This window comes from Triturus cristatus, chromosome 12 (genome assembly GCF_964204655.1).
Source record: "Triturus cristatus chromosome 12, aTriCri1.1, whole genome shotgun sequence".
Taxonomy (NCBI): domain Eukaryota; kingdom Metazoa; phylum Chordata; class Amphibia; order Caudata; family Salamandridae; genus Triturus; species Triturus cristatus.
This window is the reverse complement of record NC_140595.1, coordinates 659,831,446-659,852,307: the sequence shown is the minus strand read 5'-3', so window position 1 is coordinate 659,852,307 and position 20,862 is coordinate 659,831,446. Positions and strand designations below refer to the sequence as shown.

Here is a 20,862-nt window from a genome sequence, read left to right as displayed (position 1 = left end):
AGCCGGGGTATCTGGGAAAAAAAGTATTTTATGGGGGAAGACTTTCACATCTCCTTGGTGAAATTTGTAGGGCCTTATAACATCCTTTCTGTGGATGCAGATTCAGTCGGAACAGAGGTCCTAGTCCTCGCTCTGCCTTTCAAAGGAACTGTAAATATGCATGGCTTATTTGGCTTTGCCCGGCAGGGCTTGCCCGGCAGGGTGAGAATTGCGTTTGTCAGGCGTTCGTCAGGCGATCGGAAGGGGTGAGGCAATAATTTATAATTCAATGATCTTCATGATATTTTCTTGATAATATGAAAGCAGGAAAGGGAAGCTTGGCAATAAGCAATCCTAAAGCAAGGTGTGACTCCAGGGAAGAATGACTTGAAAACAACATACAGAAAGACTCATGTAAAAAGGCCCTGATGAGGCTTGAACTCATGACCCCTGGTTTACAAGACCAGTGCTCTGCCACTGAGCTACAAGGCCAGTCTGCACGCAGGATGTAAATTGCAACATGTATTCTTACTGAGGTATGAATATATCTATGATTTTGAGACTCTGTATGGAAACGTAGTTGCATATGAATGTCCACGTGCGCGCACACATTGAAGACCATGCTTAAGGCACTTTTTTTGGAAGTATGAAAAACTACATTTTCATATGAGAAAATAAGAGTTTTCGCATTCAAGACCATACCGATAGCTCTAGTTAGTATGTCTGCAATCAGTGACATATAGAGAACCCACTTATTAGAAGTGATCTGTCTCTGTGGGGCAGACATATGTTAACAGTCATTCATTTGAGACGGCCTAAACTTTAGGAGTAAGAGCTGCTTTCTTATCAATCTATTTATCCAAACTGGTTAATAAGCCAGGAGTGAGTGAAAGGCAATCCTCTGGAAACTCCATGAAAGATCTAATTTCTATTACGCACAAAATACTTCACTTTATTTGACATATTTGTTAAAATGGAACAGTCAGATGATCCCATCTAGCGGATCCTGGCTCTGTCTTGAAAGAGAGTGTAATTATACTACAAGAAATGCTGGCCATCAAAAGCGACTCTGATTGCTTTCCGACGAAGGTGGGATTCGAACCCACGCGTGCAGAGCACAAAGGATTAGCAGTCCATCGCCTTAACCACTCGGCCACCTCGTCTGCCCTACAGCCCCATCTGAAACCTGGCTTCACAAAAGGTACTGAAGTGTCAATATACTGTACCTAAAAAAGAAAAAAACAGCTGAGGCAAGATCTCACATTCCACGTCTTCCCCCAATCAGGGACCTACATTTCATTTTTGGGAAATTCTTACTATGTGCTAATTACAAATATTCATAAGATTCCCCTAGACTTTGTCAGAACTGTCAAGATATAATTCTATGGGGTTTTGAATAGACAGAGCATATGTTATAGGACAATTATAGAATCTATTCCGTTTGGACTGTATTTTTAATAGTCATGATAACATGCTAGCATGTGAGTCGATCTTGCACAGTGAATGATGGAGCAGTGTCTGTCATCTACTTGGTCAGCTGTAGATGGCTCACCTGGGGAGATGTGAAAAGAGAGAACTCCAGTGGTGCAATCGGTTAGCGCGCGGTACTTATACAGCAGTACTTGCACTGAGCCATGCCGAGGTTGTGAGTTCGAGCCTCACCTCTAGCAGCTGTGTTGATTTTCATAAACCATTTCACAAAAAGTAAAGTTTAAACTCAGAGTATGGACGGCCCTTGCTAGAGAGTCTTTACTTCTTATAGGATCTACGTGTCCTACTCCTCTGGGTGCCAAATATCACATATCCTCCGCGATGCTCAGTTTAAACATTCCATGATGTGCCATCTTGCATTTCATGCAAACACCACATCAGTGCATTTAAAAATACATTTGTAGAATAATAAATATGATGAAAACAGTGTTCTCACATGATAACCATAAACTGAAGAGCTGCAAAAAATGCTGTATCAGCTACTTACAATAAAAGGTGACTCGAAAAAACTAGCAAAAGAAGAGCATCATCATATTAAAGGTTCTATTCACCATCTTGAGTTGCACCATAGCAGCTTATGGTGCTTTTCTGCTCAGAGTGTGCCTCCAATCCCACATTCATTTTTAATTTCTTTGCAGTTTAAAAAACAACAATTACTGCTCGAAGTTCACTTTTCAAAACCATTCAACCTATTAAATGTATTTCTCTAACCTATGAATGTGGTCCATGTTCACTTTTCCTCATCTTCATCTCGATACTCCTTTCCCAGAAACCAGGTTCACTTCTTCATTCAACCCACCCATCCAAAGTCACCAAATCTTTGAAGCAAGTCTGCCTATTCTCCCTTTCTCTCTATGTACAAGATACCTTGTATCATTTGAATGGACAGCAGGAGAGAAGGATATTTATGGTGAGTGGGGGTGGGGTTTTGAGGAGTAACCTCATTTGCCTAAGAGCCGGGGTATCTGGGAAAAAAAGTATTTTATGGGGGAAGACTTTCACATCTCCTTGGTGAAATTTGTAGGGCCTTATAACATCCTTTCTGTGGATGCAGATTCAGTCGGAACAGAGGTCCTAGTCCTCGCTCTGCCTTTCAAAGGAACTGTAAATATGCATGGCTTATTTGGCTTTGCCCGGCAGGGCTTGCCCGGCAGGGTGAGAATGGCGTTTGTCAGGCGTTCGTCAGGCGATCGGAAGGGGTGAGGCAATAATTTATAATTCAATGATCTTCATGATATTTTCTTGATAATATGAAAGCAGGAAAGGGAAGCTTGGCAATAAGCAATCCTAAAGCAAGGTGTGACTCCAGGGAAGAATGACTTGAAAACAACATACAGAAAGACTCATGTAAAAAGGCCCTGATGAGGCTTGAACTCATGACCCCTGGTTTACAAGACCAGTGCTCTGCCACTGAGCTACAAGGCCAGTCTGCACGCAGGATGTACATTGCAACATGTATTCTTACTGAGGTATGAATATATCTATGATTTTGAGACTCTGTATGGAAACGTAGTTGCATATGAATGTCCACGTGCGCGCACACATTGAAGACCATGCTTAAGGCACTTTTTTTGGAAGTATGAAAAACTACATTTTCATATGAGAAAATAAGAGTTTTCGCATTCAAGACCATACCGATAGCTCTAGTTAGTATGTCTGCAATCAGTGACATATAGAGAACCCACTTATTAGAAGTGATCTGTCTCTGTGGGGCAGACATATGTTAACAGTCATTCATTTGAGACGGCCTAAACTTTAGGAGTAAGAGCTGCTTTCTTATCAATCTATTTATCCAAACTGGTTAATAAGCCAGGAGTGAGTGAAAGGCAATCCTCTGGAAACTCCATGAAAGATCTAATTTCTATTACGCACAAAATACTTCACTTTATTTGACATATTTGTTAAAATGGAACAGTCAGATGATCCCATCTAGCGGATCCTGGCTCTGTCTTGAAAGAGAGTGTAATTATACTACAAGAAATGCTGGCCATCAAAAGCGACTCTGATTGCTTTCCGACGAAGGTGGGATTCGAACCCACGCGTGCAGAGCACAAAGGATTAGCAGTCCATCGCCTTAACCACTCGGCCACCTCGTCTGCCCTACAGCCCCATCTGAAACCTGGCTTCACAAAAGGTACTGAAGTGTCAATATACTGTACCTAAAAAAGAAAAAAACAGCTGAGGCAAGATCTCACATTCCACGTCTTCCCCCAATCAGGGACCTACATTTCATTTTTGGGAAATTCTTACTATGTGCTAATTACAAATATTCATAAGATTCCCCTAGACTTTGTCAGAACTGTCAAGATATAATTCTATGGGGTTTTGAATAGACAGAGCATATGTTATAGGACAATTATAGAATCTATTCCGTTTGGACTGTATTTTTAATAGTCATGATAACATGCTAGCATGTGAGTCGATCTTGCACAGTGAATGATGGAGCAGTGTCTGTCATCTACTTGGTCAGCTGTAGATGGCTCACCTGGGGAGATGTGAAAAGAGAGAACTCCAGTGGTGCAATCGGTTAGCGCGCGGTACTTATACAGCGGTACTTATACAGCAGTACTTGCACTGAGCCATGCCGAGGTTGTGAGTTCGAGCCTCACCTCTAGCAGCTGTGTTGATTTTCATAAACCATTTCACAAAAAGTAAAGTTTAAACTCAGAGTATGGACGGCCCTTGCTAGAGAGTCTTTACTTCTTATAGGATCTACGTGTCCTACTCCTCTGGGTGCCAAATATCACATATCCTCCGCGATGCTCAGTTTAAACATTCCATGATGTGCCATCTTGCATTTCATGCAAACACCACATCAGTGCATTTAAAAATACATTTGTAGAATAATAAATATGATGAAAACAGTGTTCTCACATGATAACCATAAACTGAAGAGCTGCAAAAAATGCTGTATCAGCTACTTACAATAAAAGGTGACTCGAAAAAACTAGCAAAAGAAGAGCATCATCATATTAAAGGTTCTATTCACCATCTTGAGTTGCACCATAGCAGCTTATGGTGCTTTTCTGCTCAGAGTGTGCCTCCAATCCCACATTCATTTTTAATTTCTTTGCAGTTTAAAAAACAACAATTACTGCTCGAAGTTCACTTTTCAAAACCATTCAACCTATTAAATGTATTTCTCTAACCTATGAATGTGGTCCATGTTCACTTTTCCTCATCTTCATCTCGATACTCCTTTCCCAGAAACCAGGTTCACTTCTTCATTCAACCCACCCATCCAAAGTCACCAAATCTTTGAAGCAAGTCTGCCTATTCTCCCTTTCTCTCTATGTACAAGATACCTTGTATCATTTGAATGGACAGCAGGAGAGAAGGATATTTATGGTGAGTGGGGGTGGGGTTTTGAGGAGTAACCTCATTTGCCTAAGAGCCGGGGTATCTGGGAAAAAAAGTATTTTATGGGGGAAGACTTTCACATCTCCTTGGTGAAATTTGTAGGGCCTTATAACATCCTTTCTGTGGATGCAGATTCAGTCGGAACAGAGGTCCTAGTCCTCGCTCTGCCTTTCAAAGGAACTGTAAATATGCATGGCTTATTTGGCTTTGCCCGGCAGGGCTTGCCCGGCAGGGTGAGAATTGCGTTTGTCAGGCGTTCGTCAGGCGATCGGAAGGGGTGAGGCAATAATTTATAATTCAATGATCTTCATGATATTTTCTTGATAATATGAAAGCAGGAAAGGGAAGCTTGGCAATAAGCAATCCTAAAGCAAGGTGTGACTCCAGGGAAGAATGACTTGAAAACAACATACAGAAAGACTCATGTAAAAAGGCCCTGATGAGGCTTGAACTCATGACCCCTGGTTTACAAGACCAGTGCTCTGCCACTGAGCTACAAGGCCAGTCTGCACGCAGGATGTAAATTGCAACATGTATTCTTACTGAGGTATGAATATATCTATGATTTTGAGACTCTGTATGGAAACGTAGTTGCATATGAATGTCCACGTGCGCGCACACATTGAAGACCATGCTTAAGGCACTTTTTTTGGAAGTATGAAAAACTACATTTTCATATGAGAAAATAAGAGTTTTCGCATTCAAGACCATACCGATAGCTCTAGTTAGTATGTCTGCAAATTTGACATATAGAGAACCCACTTATTAGAAGTGATCTGTCTCTGTGGGGCAGACATATGTTAACAGTCATTCATTTGAGACGGCCTAAACTTTAGGAGTAAGAGCTGCTTTCTTATCAATCTATTTATCCAAACTGGTTAATAAGCCAGGAGTGAGTGAAAGGCAATCCTCTGGAAACTCCATGAAAGATCTAATTTCTATTACGCACAAAATACTTCACTTTATTTGACATATTTGTTAAAATGGAACAGTCAGATGATCCCATCTAGCGGATCCTGGCTCTGTCTTGAAAGAGAGTGTAATTATACTACAAGAAATGCTGGCCATCAAAAGCGACTCTGATTGCTTTCCGACGAAGGTGGGATTCGAACCCACGCGTGCAGAGCACAAAGGATTAGCAGTCCATCGCCTTAACCACTCGGCCACCTCGTCTGCCCTACAGCCCCATCTGAAACCTGGCTTCACAAAAGGTACTGAAGTGTCAATATACTGTACCTAAAAAAGAAAAAAACAGCTGAGGCAAGATCTCACATTCCACGTCTTCCCCCAATCAGGGACCTACATTTCATTTTTGGGAAATTCTTACTATGTGCTAATTACAAATATTCATAAGATTCCCCTAGACTTTGTCAGAACTGTCAAGATATAATTCTATGGGGTTTTGAATAGACAGAGCATATGTTATAGGACAATTATAGAATCTATTCCGTTTGGACTGTATTTTTAATAGTCATGATAACATGCTAGCATGTGAGTCGATCTTGCACAGTGAATGATGGAGCAGTGTCTGTCATCTACTTGGTCAGCTGTAGATGGCTCACCTGGGGAGATGTGAAAAGAGAGAACTCCAGTGGTGCAATCGGTTAGCGCGCGGTACTTATACAGCAGTACTTGCACTGAGCCATGCCGAGGTTGTGAGTTCGAGCCTCACCTCTAGCAGCTGTGTTGATTTTCATAAACCATTTCACAAAAAGTAAAGTTTAAACTCAGAGTATGGACGGCCCTTGCTAGAGAGTCTTTACTTCTTATAGGATCTACGTGTCCTACTCCTCTGGGTGCCAAATATCACATATCCTCCGCGATGCTCAGTTTAAACATTCCATGATGTGCCATCTTGCATTTCATGCAAACACCACATCAGTGCATTTAAAAATACATTTGTAGAATAATAAATATGATGAAAACAGTGTTCTCACATGATAACCATAAACTGAAGAGCTGCAAAAAATGCTGTATCAGCTACTTACAATAAAAGGTGACTCGAAAAAACTAGCAAAAGAAGAGCATCATCATATTAAAGGTTCTATTCACCATCTTGAGTTGCACCATAGCAGCTTATGGTGCTTTTCTGCTCAGAGTGTGCCTCCAATCCCACATTCATTTTTAATTTCTTTGCAGTTTAAAAAACAACAATTACTGCTCGAAGTTCACTTTTCAAAACCATTCAACCTATTAAATGTATTTCTCTAACCTATGAATGTGGTCCATGTTCACTTTTCCTCATCTTCATCTCGATACTCCTTTCCCAGAAACCAGGTTCACTTCTTCATTCAACCCACCCATCCAAAGTCACCAAATCTTTGAAGCAAGTCTGCCTATTCTCCCTTTCTCTCTATGTACAAGATACCTTGTATCATTTGAATGGACAGCAGGAGAGAAGGATATTTATGGTGAGTGGGGGTGGGGTTTTGAGGAGTAACCTCATTTGCCTAAGAGCCGGGGTATCTGGGAAAAAAAGTATTTTATGGGGGAAGACTTTCACATCTCCTTGGTGAAATTTGTAGGGCCTTATAACATCCTTTCTGTGGATGCAGATTCAGTCGGAACAGAGGTCCTAGTCCTCGCTCTGCCTTTCAAAGGAACTGTAAATATGCATGGCTTATTTGGCTTTGCCCGGCAGGGCTTGCCCGGCAGGGTGAGAATGGCGTTTGTCAGGCGTTCGTCAGGCGATCGGAAGGGGTGAGGCAATAATTTATAATTCAATGATCTTCATGATATTTTCTTGATAATATGAAAGCAGGAAAGGGAAGCTTGGCAATAAGCAATCCTAAAGCAAGGTGTGACTCCAGGGAAGAATGACTTGAAAACAACATACAGAAAGACTCATGTAAAAAGGCCCTGATGAGGCTTGAACTCATGACCCCTGGTTTACAAGACCAGTGCTCTGCCACTGAGCTACAAGGCCAGTCTGCACGCAGGATGTAAATTGCAACATGTATTCTTACTGAGGTATGAATATATCTATGATTTTGAGACTCTGTATGGAAACGTAGTTGCATATGAATGTCCACGTGCGCGCACACATTGAAGACCATGCTTAAGGCACTTTTTTTGGAAGTATGAAAAACTACATTTTCATATGAGAAAATAAGAGTTTTCGCATTCAAGACCATACCGATAGCTCTAGTTAGTATGTCTGCAATCAGTGACATATAGAGAACCCACTTATTAGAAGTGATCTGTCTCTGTGGGGCAGACATATGTTAACAGTCATTCATTTGAGACGGCCTAAACTTTAGGAGTAAGAGCTGCTTTCTTATCAATCTATTTATCCAAACTGGTTAATAAGCCAGGAGTGAGTGAAAGGCAATCCTCTGGAAACTCCATGAAAGATCTAATTTCTATTACGCACAAAATACTTCACTTTATTTGACATATTTGTTAAAATGGAACAGTCAGATGATCCCATCTAGCGGATCCTGGCTCTGTCTTGAAAGAGAGTGTAATTATACTACAAGAAATGCTGGCCATCAAAAGCGACTCTGATTGCTTTCCGACGAAGGTGGGATTCGAACCCACGCGTGCAGAGCACAAAGGATTAGCAGTCCATCGCCTTAACCACTCGGCCACCTCGTCTGCCCTACAGCCCCATCTGAAACCTGGCTTCACAAAAGGTACTGAAGTGTCAATATACTGTACCTAAAAAAGAAAAAAACAGCTGAGGCAAGATCTCACATTCCACGTCTTCCCCCAATCAGGGACCTACATTTCATTTTTGGGAAATTCTTACTATGTGCTAATTACAAATATTCATAAGATTCCCCTAGACTTTGTCAGAACTGTCAAGATATAATTCTATGGGGTTTTGAATAGACAGAGCATATGTTATAGGACAATTATAGAATCTATTCCGTTTGGACTGTATTTTTAATAGTCATGATAACATGCTAGCATGTGAGTCGATCTTGCACAGTGAATGATGGAGCAGTGTCTGTCATCTACTTGGTCAGCTGTAGATGGCTCACCTGGGGAGATGTGAAAAGAGAGAACTCCAGTGGTGCAATCGGTTAGCGCGCGGTACTTATACAGCAGTACTTGCACTGAGCCATGCCGAGGTTGTGAGTTCGAGCCTCACCTCTAGCAGCTGTGTTGATTTTCATAAACCATTTCACAAAAAGTAAAGTTTAAACTCAGAGTATGGACGGCCCTTGCTAGAGAGTCTTTACTTCTTATAGGATCTACGTGTCCTACTCCTCTGGGTGCCAAATATCACATATCCTCCGCGATGCTCAGTTTAAACATTCCATGATGTGCCATCTTGCATTTCATGCAAACACCACATCAGTGCATTTAAAAATACATTTGTAGAATAATAAATATGATGAAAGCAGTGTTCTCACATGATAACCATAAACTGAAGAGCTGCAAAAAATGCTGTATCAGCTACTTACAATAAAAGGTGACTCGAAAAAACTAGCAAAAGAAGAGCATCATCATATTAAAGGTTCTATTCACCATCTTGAGTTGCACCATAGCAGCTTATGGTGCTTTTCTGCTCAGAGTGTGCCTCCAATCCCACATTCATTTTTAATTTCTTTGCAGTTTAAAAAACAACAATTACTGCTCGAAGTTCACTTTTCAAAACCATTCAACCTATTAAATGTATTTCTCTAACCTATGAATGTGGTCCATGTTCACTTTTCCTCATCTTCATCTCGATACTCCTTTCCCAGAAACCAGGTTCACTTCTTCATTCAACCCACCCATCCAAAGTCACCAAATCTTTGAAGCAAGTCTGCCTATTCTCCCTTTCTCTCTATGTACAAGATACCTTGTATCATTTGAATGGACAGCAGGAGAGAAGGATATTTATGGTGAGTGGGGGTGGGGTTTTGAGGAGTAACCTCATTTGCCTAAGAGCCGGGGTATCTGGGAAAAAAAGTATTTTATGGGGGAAGACTTTCACATCTCCTTGGTGAAATTTGTAGGGCCTTATAACATCCTTTCTGTGGATGCAGATTCAGTCGGAACAGAGGTCCTAGTCCTCGCTCTGCCTTTCAAAGGAACTGTAAATATGCATGGCTTATTTGGCTTTGCCCGGCAGGGCTTGCCCGGCAGGGTGAGAATGGCGTTTGTCAGGCGTTCGTCAGGCGATCGGAAGGGGTGAGGCAATAATTTATAATTCAATGATCTTCATGATATTTTCTTGATAATATGAAAGCAGGAAAGGGAAGCTTGGCAATAAGCAATCCTAAAGCAAGGTGTGACTCCAGGGAAGAATGACTTGAAAACAACATACAGAAAGACTCATGTAAAAAGGCCCTGATGAGGCTTGAACTCATGACCCCTGGTTTACAAGACCAGTGCTCTGCCACTGAGCTACAAGGACAGTCTGCACGCAGGATGTAAATTGCAACATGTATTCTTACTGAGGTATGAATATATCTATGATTTTGAGACTCTATATGGAAACGTAGTTGCATATGAATGTCCACGTGCGCGCACACATTGAAGACCATGCTTAAGGCACTTTTTTTGGAAGTATGAAAAACTACATTTTCATATGAGAAAATAAGAGTTTTCGCATTCAAGACCATACCGATAGCTCTAGTTAGTATGTCTGCAATCAGTGACATATAGAGAACCCACTTATTAGAAGTGATCTGTCTCTGTGGGGCAGACATATGTTAACAGTCATTCATTTGAGAATGCCTAAACTTTAGGAGTAAGAGCTGCTTTCTTATCAATCTATTTATCCAAACTGGTTAATAAGCCAGGAGTGAGTGAAAGGCAATCCTCTGGAAACTCCATGAAAGATCTAATTTCTATTACGCACAAAATACTTCACTTTATTTGACATATTTGTTAAAATGGAACAGTCAGATGATCCCATCTAGCGGATCCTGGCTCTGTCTTGAAAGAGAGTGTAATTATACTACAGGAAATGCTGGCCATCAAAAGAGACTCTGATGGCTTTCCGACGAAGGTGGGATTCGAACCCACGCGTGCAGAGCACAATGGATCAGCAGTCCATCGCCTTAACCACTCGGCCACCTCGTCTGCCCTACAGCCCCATCTGAAACCTTGCTTCACAAAAGGTACTGAAGTGTCAATATACTGTACCTAAAAAAGAAAAAAACAGCTGAGGCAAGATCTCACATTCCACGTCTTCCCCCAATCAGGGACCTACATTTCATTTTTGGGAAATTCTTACTATGTGCTAATTACAAATATTCATAAGATTCCCCGAGACTTTGTCAGAACTGTCAAGATATAATTCGATGGGGTTTTGAATAGACAGAGCATATGTTATAGGACAATTATAGAATCTATTCCGTTTGGACTGTATTTTTAATAGTCATGATAACATGCTAGCATGTGAGTCGATCTTGCACAGTGAATGATGGAGCAGTGTCTGTCATCTACTTGGTCAGCTGTAGATGGCTCACCTGGGGAGATGTGAAAAGAGAGAGCTCCAGTGGCGCAATCGGTTAGCGCGCGGTACTTATACAGCAGTACTTGCACTGAGCCATGCCGAGGTTGTGAGTTCGAGCCTCACCTGGAGCAGCCGTGTTGTTTTTCATAAACCATTTCACAAAAAGTAAAGTTTAAACTCAGAGTATGGACGGCCCTTGCTAGAGAGTCTTTACTTCTTATAGGATCTACGTGTCCTACTCCTCTGGGTGCCAAATATCACATATCCTCCGCGATGCTCAGTTTAAACATTCCATGATGTGCCATCTTGCATTTCATGCAAACACCACATCAGTGCATTTAAAAATACATTTGTAGAATAATAAATATGATGAAAACAGTGTTCTCACATGATAACCATAAACTGAAGAGCTGCAAAAAATGCTGTATCAGCTACTTACAATAAAAGGTGACTCGAAAAAACTAGCAAAAGAAGAGCATCATCATATTAAAGGTTCTATTCACCATCTTGAGTTGCACCATAGCAGCTTATGGTGCTTTTCTGCTCAGAGTGTGCCTCCAATCCCACATTCATTTTTAATTTCTTTGCAGTTTAAAAAACAACAATTACTGCTCGAAGTTCACTTTTCAAAACCATTCAACCTATTAAATGTATTTCTCTAACCTATGAATGTGGTCCATGTTCACTTTTCCTCATCTTCATCTCGATACTCCTTTCCCAGAAACCAGGTTCACTTCTTCATTCAACCCACCCATCCAAAGTCACCAAATCTTTGAAGCAAGTCTGCCTATTCTCCCTTTCTCTCTATGTACAAGATACCTTGTATCATTTGAATGGACAGCAGGAGAGAAGGATATTTATGGTGAGTGGGGGTGGGGTTTTGAGGAGTAACCTCATTTGCCTAAGAGCCGGGGTATCTGGGAAAAAAAGTATTTTATGGGGGAAGACTTTCACATCTCCTTGGTGAAATTTGTAGGGCCTTATAACATCCTTTCTGTGGATGCAGATTCAGTCGGAACAGAGGTCCTAGTCCTCGCTCTGCCTTTCAAAGGAACTGTAAATATGCATGGCTTATTTGCTTTGCCCGGCAGGGTGAGAATGACGTTTGTCAGGCGTTCGTCAGGCGATCGGAAGGGGTGAGGCAATCATTTATAATTCAATGATCTTCATGATATTTTCTTGATAATATGAAAGCAGGAAAGGGAAGCTTGGCAATAAGCAATCCTAAAGCAAGGTGTGACTCCAGGGAAGAATGACTTGAAAACAACATACAGAAAGACTCATGTAAAAAGGCCCTGATGAGGCTTGAACTCATGACCCCTGGTTTACAAGACCAGTGCTCTGCCACTGAGCTACAAGGCCAGTCTGCACGCAGGATGTAAATTGCAACATGTATTCTTACTGAGGTATGAATATATCTATGATTTTGAGACTCTGTATGGAAACGTAGTTGCATATGAATGTCCACGTGCGCGCACACATTGAAGACCATGCTTAAGGCACTTTTTTTGGAAGTATGAAAAACTACATTTTCATATGAGAAAATAAGAGTTTTCGCATTCAAGACCATACCGATAGCTCTAGTTAGTATGTCTGCAATCAGTGACATATAGAGAACCCACTTATTAGAAGTGATCTGTCTCTGTGGGGCAGACATATGTTAACAGTCATTCATTTGAGAATGCCTAAACTTTAGGAGTAAGAGCTGCTTTCTTATCAATCTATTTATCCAAACTGGTTAATAAGCCAGGAGTGAGTGAAAGGCAATCCTCTGGAAACTCCATGAAAGATCTAATTTCTATTACGCACAAAATACTTCACTTTATTTGACATATTTGTTAAAATGGAACAGTCAGATGATCCCATCTAGCGGATCCTGGCTCTGTCTTGAAAGAGAGTGTAATTATACTACAAGAAATGCTGGCCATCAAAAGAGACTCTGATGGCTTTCCGACGAAGGTGGGATTCGAACCCACGCGTGCAGAGCACAATGGATTAGCAGTCCATCGCCTTAACCACTCGGCCACCTCGTCTGCCCTACAGCCCCATCTGAAACCTTGCTTCACAAAAGGTACTGAAGTGTCAATATACTGTACCTAAAAAAGAAAAAAACAGCTGAGGCAAGATCTCACATTCCACGTCTTCCCCCAATCAGGGACCTACATTTCATTTTTGGGAAATTCTTACTATGTGCTAATTACAAATATTCATAAGATTCCCCGAGACTTTGTCAGAACTGTCAAGATATAATTCTATGGGGTTTTGAATAGACAGAGCATATGTTATCGGACAATTATAGAATCTATTCCGTTTGGACTGTATTTTTAATAGTCATGATAACATGCTAGCATGTGAGTCGATCTTGCACAGTGAATGATGGAGCAGTGTCTGTCATCTACTTGGTCAGCTGTAGATGGCTCACCTGGGGAGATGTGAAAAGAGAGAGCTCCAGTGGTGCAATCAGTTAGCGCGCGGTACTTATACAGCAGTACTTGCACTGAGCCATGCCGAGGTTGTGAGTTCGAGCCTCACCTGGAGCAGCCGTGTTGTTTTTCATAAACCATTTCACAAAAAGTAAAGTTTAAACTCAGAGTATGGACGGCCCTTGCTAGAGAGTCTTTACTTCTTATAGGATCTACGTGTCCTACTCCTCTGGGTGCCAAATATCACATATCCTCCGCGATGCTCAGTTTAAACATTCCATGATGTGCCATCTTGCATTTCATGCAAACACCACATCAGTGCATTTAAAAATACATTTGTAGAATAATAAATATGATGAAAACAGTGTTCTCACATGATAACCATAAACTGAAGAGCTGCAAAAAATGCTGTATCAGCTACTTACAATAAAAGGTGACTCGAAAAAACTAGCAAAAGAAGAGCATCATCATATTAAAGGTTCTATTCACCATCTTGAGTTGCACCATAGCAGCTTATGGTGCTTTTCTGCTCAGAGTGTGCCTCCAATCCCACATTCATTTTTAATTTCTTTGCAGTTTAAAAAACAACAATTACTGCTCGAAGTTCACTTTTCAAAACCATTCAACCTATTAAATGTATTTCTCTAACCTATGAATGTGGTCCATGTTCACTTTTCCTCATCTTCATCTCGATACTCCTTTCCCAGAAACCAGGTTCACTTCTTCATTCAACCCACCCATCCAAGGTCACCAAATCTTTGAAGCAAGTCTGCCTATTCTCCCTTTCTCTCTATGTACAAGATACCTTGTATCATTTGAATGGACAGCAGGAGAGAAGGATATTTATGGTGAGTGGGGGTGGGGTTTTGAGGAGTAACCTCATTTGCCTAAGAGCCGGGGTATCTGGGAAAAAAAGTATTTTATGGGGGAAGACTTTCACATCTCCTTGGTGAAATTTGTAGGGCCTTATAACATCCTTTCTGTGGATGCAGATTCAGTCGGAACAGAGGTCCTAGTCCTCGCTCTGCCTTTCAAAGGAACTGTAAATATGCATGGCTTATTTGGCTTTGCCCGGCAGGGCTTGCCCGGCAGGGTGAGAATTGCGTTTGTCAGGCGTTCGTCAGGCGATCGGAAGGGGTGAGGCAATAATTTATAATTCAATGATCTTCATGATATTTTCTTGATAATATGAAAGCAGGAAAGGGAAGCTTGGCAATAAGCAATCCTAAAGCAAGGTGTGACTCCAGGGAAGAATGACTTGAAAACAACATACAGAAAGACTCATGTAAAAAGGCCCTGATGAGGCTTGAACTCATGACCCCTGGTTTACAAGACCAGTGCTCTGCCACTGAGCTACAAGGCCAGTCTGCACGCAGGATGTAAATTGCAACATGTATTCTTACTGAGGTATGAATATATCTATGATTTTGAGACTCTGTATGGAAACGTAGTTGCATATGAATGTCCACGTGCGCGCACACATTGAAGACCATGCTTAAGGCACTTTTTTTGGAAGTATGAAAAACTACATTTTCATATGAGAAAATAAGAGTTTTCGCATTCAAGACCATACCGATAGCTCTAGTTAGTATGTCTGCAATCAGTGACATATAGAGAACCCACTTATTAGAAGTGATCTGTCTCTGTGGGGCAGACATATGTTAACAGTCATTCATTTGAGACGGCCTAAACTTTAGGAGTAAGAGCTGCTTTCTTATCAATCTATTTATCCAAACTGGTTAATAAGCCAGGAGTGAGTGAAAGGCAATCCTCTGGAAACTCCATGAAAGATCTAATTTCTATTACGCACAAAATACTTCACTTTATTTGACATATTTGTTAAAATGGAACAGTCAGATGATCCCATCTAGCGGATCCTGGCTCTGTCTTGAAAGAGAGTGTAATTATACTACAAGAAATGCTGGCCATCAAAAGAGACTCTGATGGCTTTCCGACGAAGGTGGGATTCGAACCCACGCGTGCAGAGCACAATGGATTAGCAGTCCATCGCCTTAACCACTCGGCCACCTCGTCTGCCCTACAGCCCCATCTGAAACCTTGCTTCACAAAAGGTACTGAAGTGTCAATATACTGTACCTAAAAAAGAAAAAAACAGCTGAGGCAAGATCTCACATTCCACGTCTTCCCCCAATCAGGGACCTACATTTCATTTTTGGGAAATTCTTACTATGTGCTAATTACAAATATTCATAAGATTCCCCTAGACTTTGTCAGAACTGTCAAGATATAATTCTATGGGGTTTTGAATAGACAGAGCATATGTTATAGGACAATTATAGAATCTATTCCGTTTGGACTGTATTTTTAATAGTCATGATAACATGCTAGCATGTGAGTCGATCTTGCACAGTGAATGATGGAGCAGTGTCTGTCATCTACTTGGTCAGCTGTAGATGGCTCACCTGGGGAGATGTGAAAAGAGAGAGCTCCAGTGGCGCAATCGGTTAGCGCGCGGTACTTATACAGCAGTACTTGCACTGAGCCATGCCGAGGTTGTGAGTTCGAGCCTCACCTGGAGCAGCCGTGTTGTTTTTCATAAACCATTTCACAAAAAGTAAAGTTTAAACTCAGAGTATGGACGGCCCTTGCTAGAGAGTCTTTACTTCTTATAGGATCTACGTGTCCTACTCCTCTGGGTGCCAAATATCACATATCCTCCGCGATGCTCAGTTTAAACATTCCATGATGTGCCATCTTGCATTTCATGCAAACACCACATCAGTGCATTTAAAAATACATTTGTAGAATAATAAATATGATGAAAACAGTGTTCCCACATGATAACCATAAACTGAAGAGCTGCAAAAAATGCTGTATCAGCTACTTACAATAAAAGGTGACTCGAAAAAACTAGCAAAAGAAGAGCATCATCATATTAAAGGTTCTATTCACCATCTTGAGTTGCACCATAGCAGCTTATGGTGCTTTTCTGCTCAGAGTGTGCCTCCAATCCCACATTCATTTTTAATTTCTTTGCAGTTTAAAAAACAACAATTACTGCTCGAAGTTCACTTTTCAAAACCATTCAACCTATTAAATGTATTTCTCTAACCTATGAATGTGGTCCATGTTCACTTTTCCTCATCTTCATCTCGATACTCCTTTCCCAGAAACCAGGTTCACTTCTTCATTCAACCCACCCATCCAAAGTCATCAAATCTTTGAAGCAAGTCTGCCTATTCTCCCTTTCTCTCTATGTACAAGATACCTTGTATCATTTGAATGGACAGCAGGAGAGAAGGATATTTATGGTGAGTGGGGGTGGGGTTTTGAGGAGTAACCTCATTTGCCTAAGAGCCGGGGTATCTGGGAAAAAAAGTATTTTATTGGGGAAGACTTTCACATCTCCTTGGTGAAATTTGTAGGGCCTTATAACATCCTTTCTGTGTATGCAGATTCAGTCGGAACAGAGGTCCTAGTCCTCGCTCTGCCTTTCAAAGGAACTGTAAATATGCATGGCTTATTTGCTTTGCCCGGCAGGGTGAGAATGACGTTTGTCAGGCGTTCGTCAGGCGATCGGAAGGGGTGAGGCAATCATTTATAATTCAATGATCTTCATGATATTTTCTTGATAATATGAAAGCAGGAAAGGGAAGCTTGGCAATAAGCAATCCTAAAGCAAGGTGTGACTCCAGGGAAGAATGACTTGAAAACAACATACAGAAAGACTCATGTAAAAAGGCCCTGATGAGGCTTGAACTCATGACCCCTGGTTTACAAGACCAGTGCTCTGCCACTGAGCTACAAGGCCAGTCTGCACGCAGGATGTAAATTGCAACATGTATTCTTACTGAGGTATGAATATATCTATGATTTTGAGACTCTATATGGAAACGTAGTTGCATATGAATGTCCACGTGCGCGCACACATTGAAGACCATGCTTAAGGCACTTTTTTTGGAAGTATGAAAAACTACATTTTCATATGAGAAAATAAGAGTTTTCGCATTCAAGACCATACCGATAGCTCTAGTTAGTATGTCTGCAATCAGTGACATATAGAGAACCCACTTATTAGAAGTGATCTGTCTCTGTGGGGCAGACATATGTTAACAGTCATTCATTTGAGAATGCCTAAACTTTAGGAGTAAGAGCTGCTTTCTTATCAATCTATTTATCCAAACTGGTTAATAAGCCAGGAGTGAGTGAAAGGCAATCCTCTGGAAACTCCATGAAAGATCTAATTTCTATTACGCACAAAATACTTCACTTTATTTGACATATTTGTTAAAATGGAACAGTCAGATGATCCCATCTAGCGGATCCTGGCTCTGTCTTGAAAGAGAGTGTAATTATACTACAAGAAATGCTGGCCATCAAAAGAGACTCTGATGGCTTTCCGACGAAGGTGGGATTCGAACCCACGCGTGCAGAGCACAATGGATTAGCAGTCCATCGCCTTAACCACTCAGCCACCTCGTCTGCCCTACAGCCCCATCTGAAACCTTGCTTCACAAAAGGTACTGAAGTGTCAATATACTGTACCTAAAAAAGAAAAAAACAGCTGAGGCAAGATCTCACATTCCACGTCTTCCCCCAATCAGGGACCTACATTTCATTTTTGGGAAATTCTTACTATGTGCTAATTACAAATATTCATAAGATTCCCCGAGACTTTGTCAGAACTGTCAAGATATAATTCTATGGGGTTTTCAATAGACAGAGCATATGTTATAGGACAATTATAGAATCTATTCCGTTTGGACTGTATTTTTAATAGTCATGATAACATGCTAGCATGTGAGTCGATCTTGCACAGTGAATGATGGAGCAGTGTCTGTCATCTACTTGGTCAGCTGTAGATGGCTCACCTGGGGAGATGTGAAAAGAGAGAGCTCCAGTGGTGCAATCGGTTAGCGCGCGGTACTTATACAGCAGTACTTGCACTGAGCCATGCCGAGGTTGTGAGTTCGAGCCTCACCTGGAGCAGCCGTGTTGTTTTTCATAAACCATTTCACAAAAAGTAAAGTTTAAACTCAGAGTATGGACGGCCCTTGCTAGAGAGTCTTTACTTCTTATAGGATCTACGTGTCCTACTCCTCTGGGTGCCAAATATCACATATCCTCCGCGATGCTCAGTTTAAACATTCCATGATGTGCCATCTTGCATTTCATGCAAACACCACATCAGTGCATTTAAAAATACATTTGTAGAATAATAAATATGATGAAAACAGTGTTCTCACATGATAACCATAAACTGAAGAGCTGCAAAAAATGCTGTATCAGCTACTTACAATAAAAGGTGACTCGAAAAAACTAGCAAAAGAAGAGCATCATCATATTAAAGGTTCTATTCACCATCTTGAGTTGCACCATAGCAGCTTATGGTGCTTTTCTGCTCAGAGTGTGCCTCCAATCCCACATTCATTTTTAATTTCTTTGCAGTTTAAAAAACAACAATTACTGCTCGAAGTTCACTTTTCAAAACCATTCAACCTATTAAATGTATTTCTCTAACCTATGAATGTGGTCCATGTTCACTTTTCCTCATCTTCATCTCGATACTCCTTTCCCAGAAACCAGGTTCACTTCTTCATTCAACCCACCCATCCAAAGTCACCAAATCTTTGAAGCAAGTCTGCCTATTCTCCCTTTCTCTCTATGTACAAGATACCTTGTATCATTTGAATGGACAGCAGGAGAGAAGGATATTTATGGTGAGTGGGGGTGGGGTTTTGAGGAGTAACCACATTTGCCTAAGAGCCGGGGTATCTGGGAAAAAAAGTATTTTATGGGGGAAGACTTTCACATCTCCTTGGTGAAATTTGTAGGGCCTTATAACATCCTTTCTGTGGATGCAGATTCAGTCGGAACAGAGGTCCTAGTCCTCGCTCTGCCTTTCAAAGGAACTGTAAATATGCATGGCTTATTTGGCTTTGCCCGGCAGGGCTTGCCCGCCAGGGTGAGAATGGCGTTTGTCAGGCGTTCGTCAGGCGATCGGAAGGGGTGAGGCAATAATTTATAATTCAATGATCTTCATGATATTTTCTTGATAATATGAAAGCAGGAAAGGGAAGCTTGGCAATAAGCAATCCTAAAGCAAGGTGTGACTCCAGGGAAGAATGACTTGAAAACAACATACAGAAAGACTCATGTAAAAAGGCCCTCATGAGGCTTGAACTCATGACCCCTGGTTTACAAGACCAGTGCTCTGCCACTGAGCTACAAGGCCAGTCTGCAAGCAGGATGTAAATTGCAACATGTATTCTTACTGAGGTATGAATATATCTATGATTTTGAGACTCTGTATGGAAACGTAGTTGCATATGAATGTCCACGTGCGCGCACACATTGAAGACCATGCTTAAGGCACTTTTTTTGGAAGTATGAAAAACTACATTTTCATATGAGAAAATAAGAGTTTTCGCATTCAAGACCATACCGATAGCTCTAGTTAGTATGTCTGCAATCAGTGACATATAGAGAACCCACTTATTAGAAGTGATCTGTCTCTGTGGGGCAGACATATGTTAACAGTCATTCATTTGAGAATGCCTAAACTTTAGGAGTAAGAGCTGCTTTCTTATCAATCTATTTATCCAAACTGGTTAATAAGCCAGGAGTGAGTGAAAGGCAATCCTCTGGAAACTCCATGAAAGATCTAATTTCTATTACGCACAAAATACTTCACTTTATTTGACATATTTGTTAAAATGGAACAGTCAGATGATCCCATCTAGCGGATCCTGGCTCTGTCTTGAAAGAGAGTGTAATTATACTACAAGAAATGCTGGCCATCAAAAGAGACTCTGATGGCTTTCCGACGAAGGTGGGATTCGAACCCACGCGTGCAGAGCACAATGGATTAGCAGTCCATCGCCTTAACCACTCGGCCACCTCGTCTGCCCTACAGCCCCATCTGAAACCTTGCTTCACAAAAGGTACTGAAGTGTCAATATACTGTACCTAAAAAAGAAAAAAACAGCTGAGGCAAGATCTCACATTCCACGTCTTCCCCCAATCAGGGACCTACATTTCATTTTTGGGAAATTCTTACTATGTGCTAATTACAAATATTCATAAGATTCCCCGAGACTTTGTCAGAACTGTCAAGATATAATTCTATGGGGTTTTGAATAGACAGAGCATATGTTATAGGACAATTATAGAATCTATTCCGTTTGGACTGTATTTTTAATAGTCATGATAACATGCTAGCATGTGAGTCGATCTTGCACAGTGAATGAT

General features: G+C 41.1%; 14 non-coding genes across 14 annotated transcripts; 3 read left to right on the top strand and 11 right to left on the bottom strand.

Moving 5' to 3' along the window:
- Positions 1 to 399: 399 nt before the first annotated feature.
- Positions 400 to 471, bottom strand: TRNAT-UGU (transfer RNA threonine (anticodon UGU)). The gene has a single exon. It is a non-coding gene; the product is annotated as a tRNA-Thr (tRNA).
- A 2,352-nt stretch (positions 472 to 2,823) lies between these two features.
- On the bottom strand, positions 2,824 to 2,895 carry TRNAT-UGU (transfer RNA threonine (anticodon UGU)). The gene has a single exon. It is a non-coding gene; the product is annotated as a tRNA-Thr (tRNA).
- A 2,366-nt stretch (positions 2,896 to 5,261) lies between these two features.
- TRNAT-UGU (transfer RNA threonine (anticodon UGU)) lies at positions 5,262 to 5,333 on the bottom strand. The gene has a single exon. It is a non-coding gene; the product is annotated as a tRNA-Thr (tRNA).
- Positions 5,334 to 7,684: 2,351 nt separating this feature from the next.
- Positions 7,685 to 7,756, bottom strand: TRNAT-UGU (transfer RNA threonine (anticodon UGU)). The gene has a single exon. It is a non-coding gene; the product is annotated as a tRNA-Thr (tRNA).
- A 3,013-nt stretch (positions 7,757 to 10,769) lies between these two features.
- On the bottom strand, positions 10,770 to 10,851 carry TRNAS-GCU (transfer RNA serine (anticodon GCU)). The gene has a single exon. It is a non-coding gene; the product is annotated as a tRNA-Ser (tRNA).
- A 412-nt stretch (positions 10,852 to 11,263) lies between these two features.
- On the top strand, positions 11,264 to 11,358 carry TRNAI-UAU (transfer RNA isoleucine (anticodon UAU)). Its single transcript has 2 exons — positions 11,264 to 11,301; positions 11,323 to 11,358. It is a non-coding gene; the product is annotated as a tRNA-Ile (tRNA).
- Positions 11,359 to 12,517: 1,159 nt separating this feature from the next.
- TRNAT-UGU (transfer RNA threonine (anticodon UGU)) lies at positions 12,518 to 12,589 on the bottom strand. Its single transcript has one exon. It is a non-coding gene; the product is annotated as a tRNA-Thr (tRNA).
- Positions 12,590 to 13,178: 589 nt separating this feature from the next.
- On the bottom strand, positions 13,179 to 13,260 carry TRNAS-GCU (transfer RNA serine (anticodon GCU)). Its single transcript has one exon. It is a non-coding gene; the product is annotated as a tRNA-Ser (tRNA).
- Positions 13,261 to 14,941: 1,681 nt separating this feature from the next.
- TRNAT-UGU (transfer RNA threonine (anticodon UGU)) lies at positions 14,942 to 15,013 on the bottom strand. The gene has a single exon. It is a non-coding gene; the product is annotated as a tRNA-Thr (tRNA).
- A 589-nt stretch (positions 15,014 to 15,602) lies between these two features.
- On the bottom strand, positions 15,603 to 15,684 carry TRNAS-GCU (transfer RNA serine (anticodon GCU)). The gene has a single exon. It is a non-coding gene; the product is annotated as a tRNA-Ser (tRNA).
- A 412-nt stretch (positions 15,685 to 16,096) lies between these two features.
- Positions 16,097 to 16,191, top strand: TRNAI-UAU (transfer RNA isoleucine (anticodon UAU)). The gene is made up of 2 exons: positions 16,097 to 16,134; positions 16,156 to 16,191. It is a non-coding gene; the product is annotated as a tRNA-Ile (tRNA).
- A 1,159-nt stretch (positions 16,192 to 17,350) lies between these two features.
- On the bottom strand, positions 17,351 to 17,422 carry TRNAT-UGU (transfer RNA threonine (anticodon UGU)). Its single transcript has one exon. It is a non-coding gene; the product is annotated as a tRNA-Thr (tRNA).
- A 1,083-nt stretch (positions 17,423 to 18,505) lies between these two features.
- On the top strand, positions 18,506 to 18,600 carry TRNAI-UAU (transfer RNA isoleucine (anticodon UAU)). Its single transcript has 2 exons — positions 18,506 to 18,543; positions 18,565 to 18,600. It is a non-coding gene; the product is annotated as a tRNA-Ile (tRNA).
- A 1,835-nt stretch (positions 18,601 to 20,435) lies between these two features.
- TRNAS-GCU (transfer RNA serine (anticodon GCU)) lies at positions 20,436 to 20,517 on the bottom strand. Its single transcript has one exon. It is a non-coding gene; the product is annotated as a tRNA-Ser (tRNA).
- Positions 20,518 to 20,862: the final 345 nt, after the last annotated feature.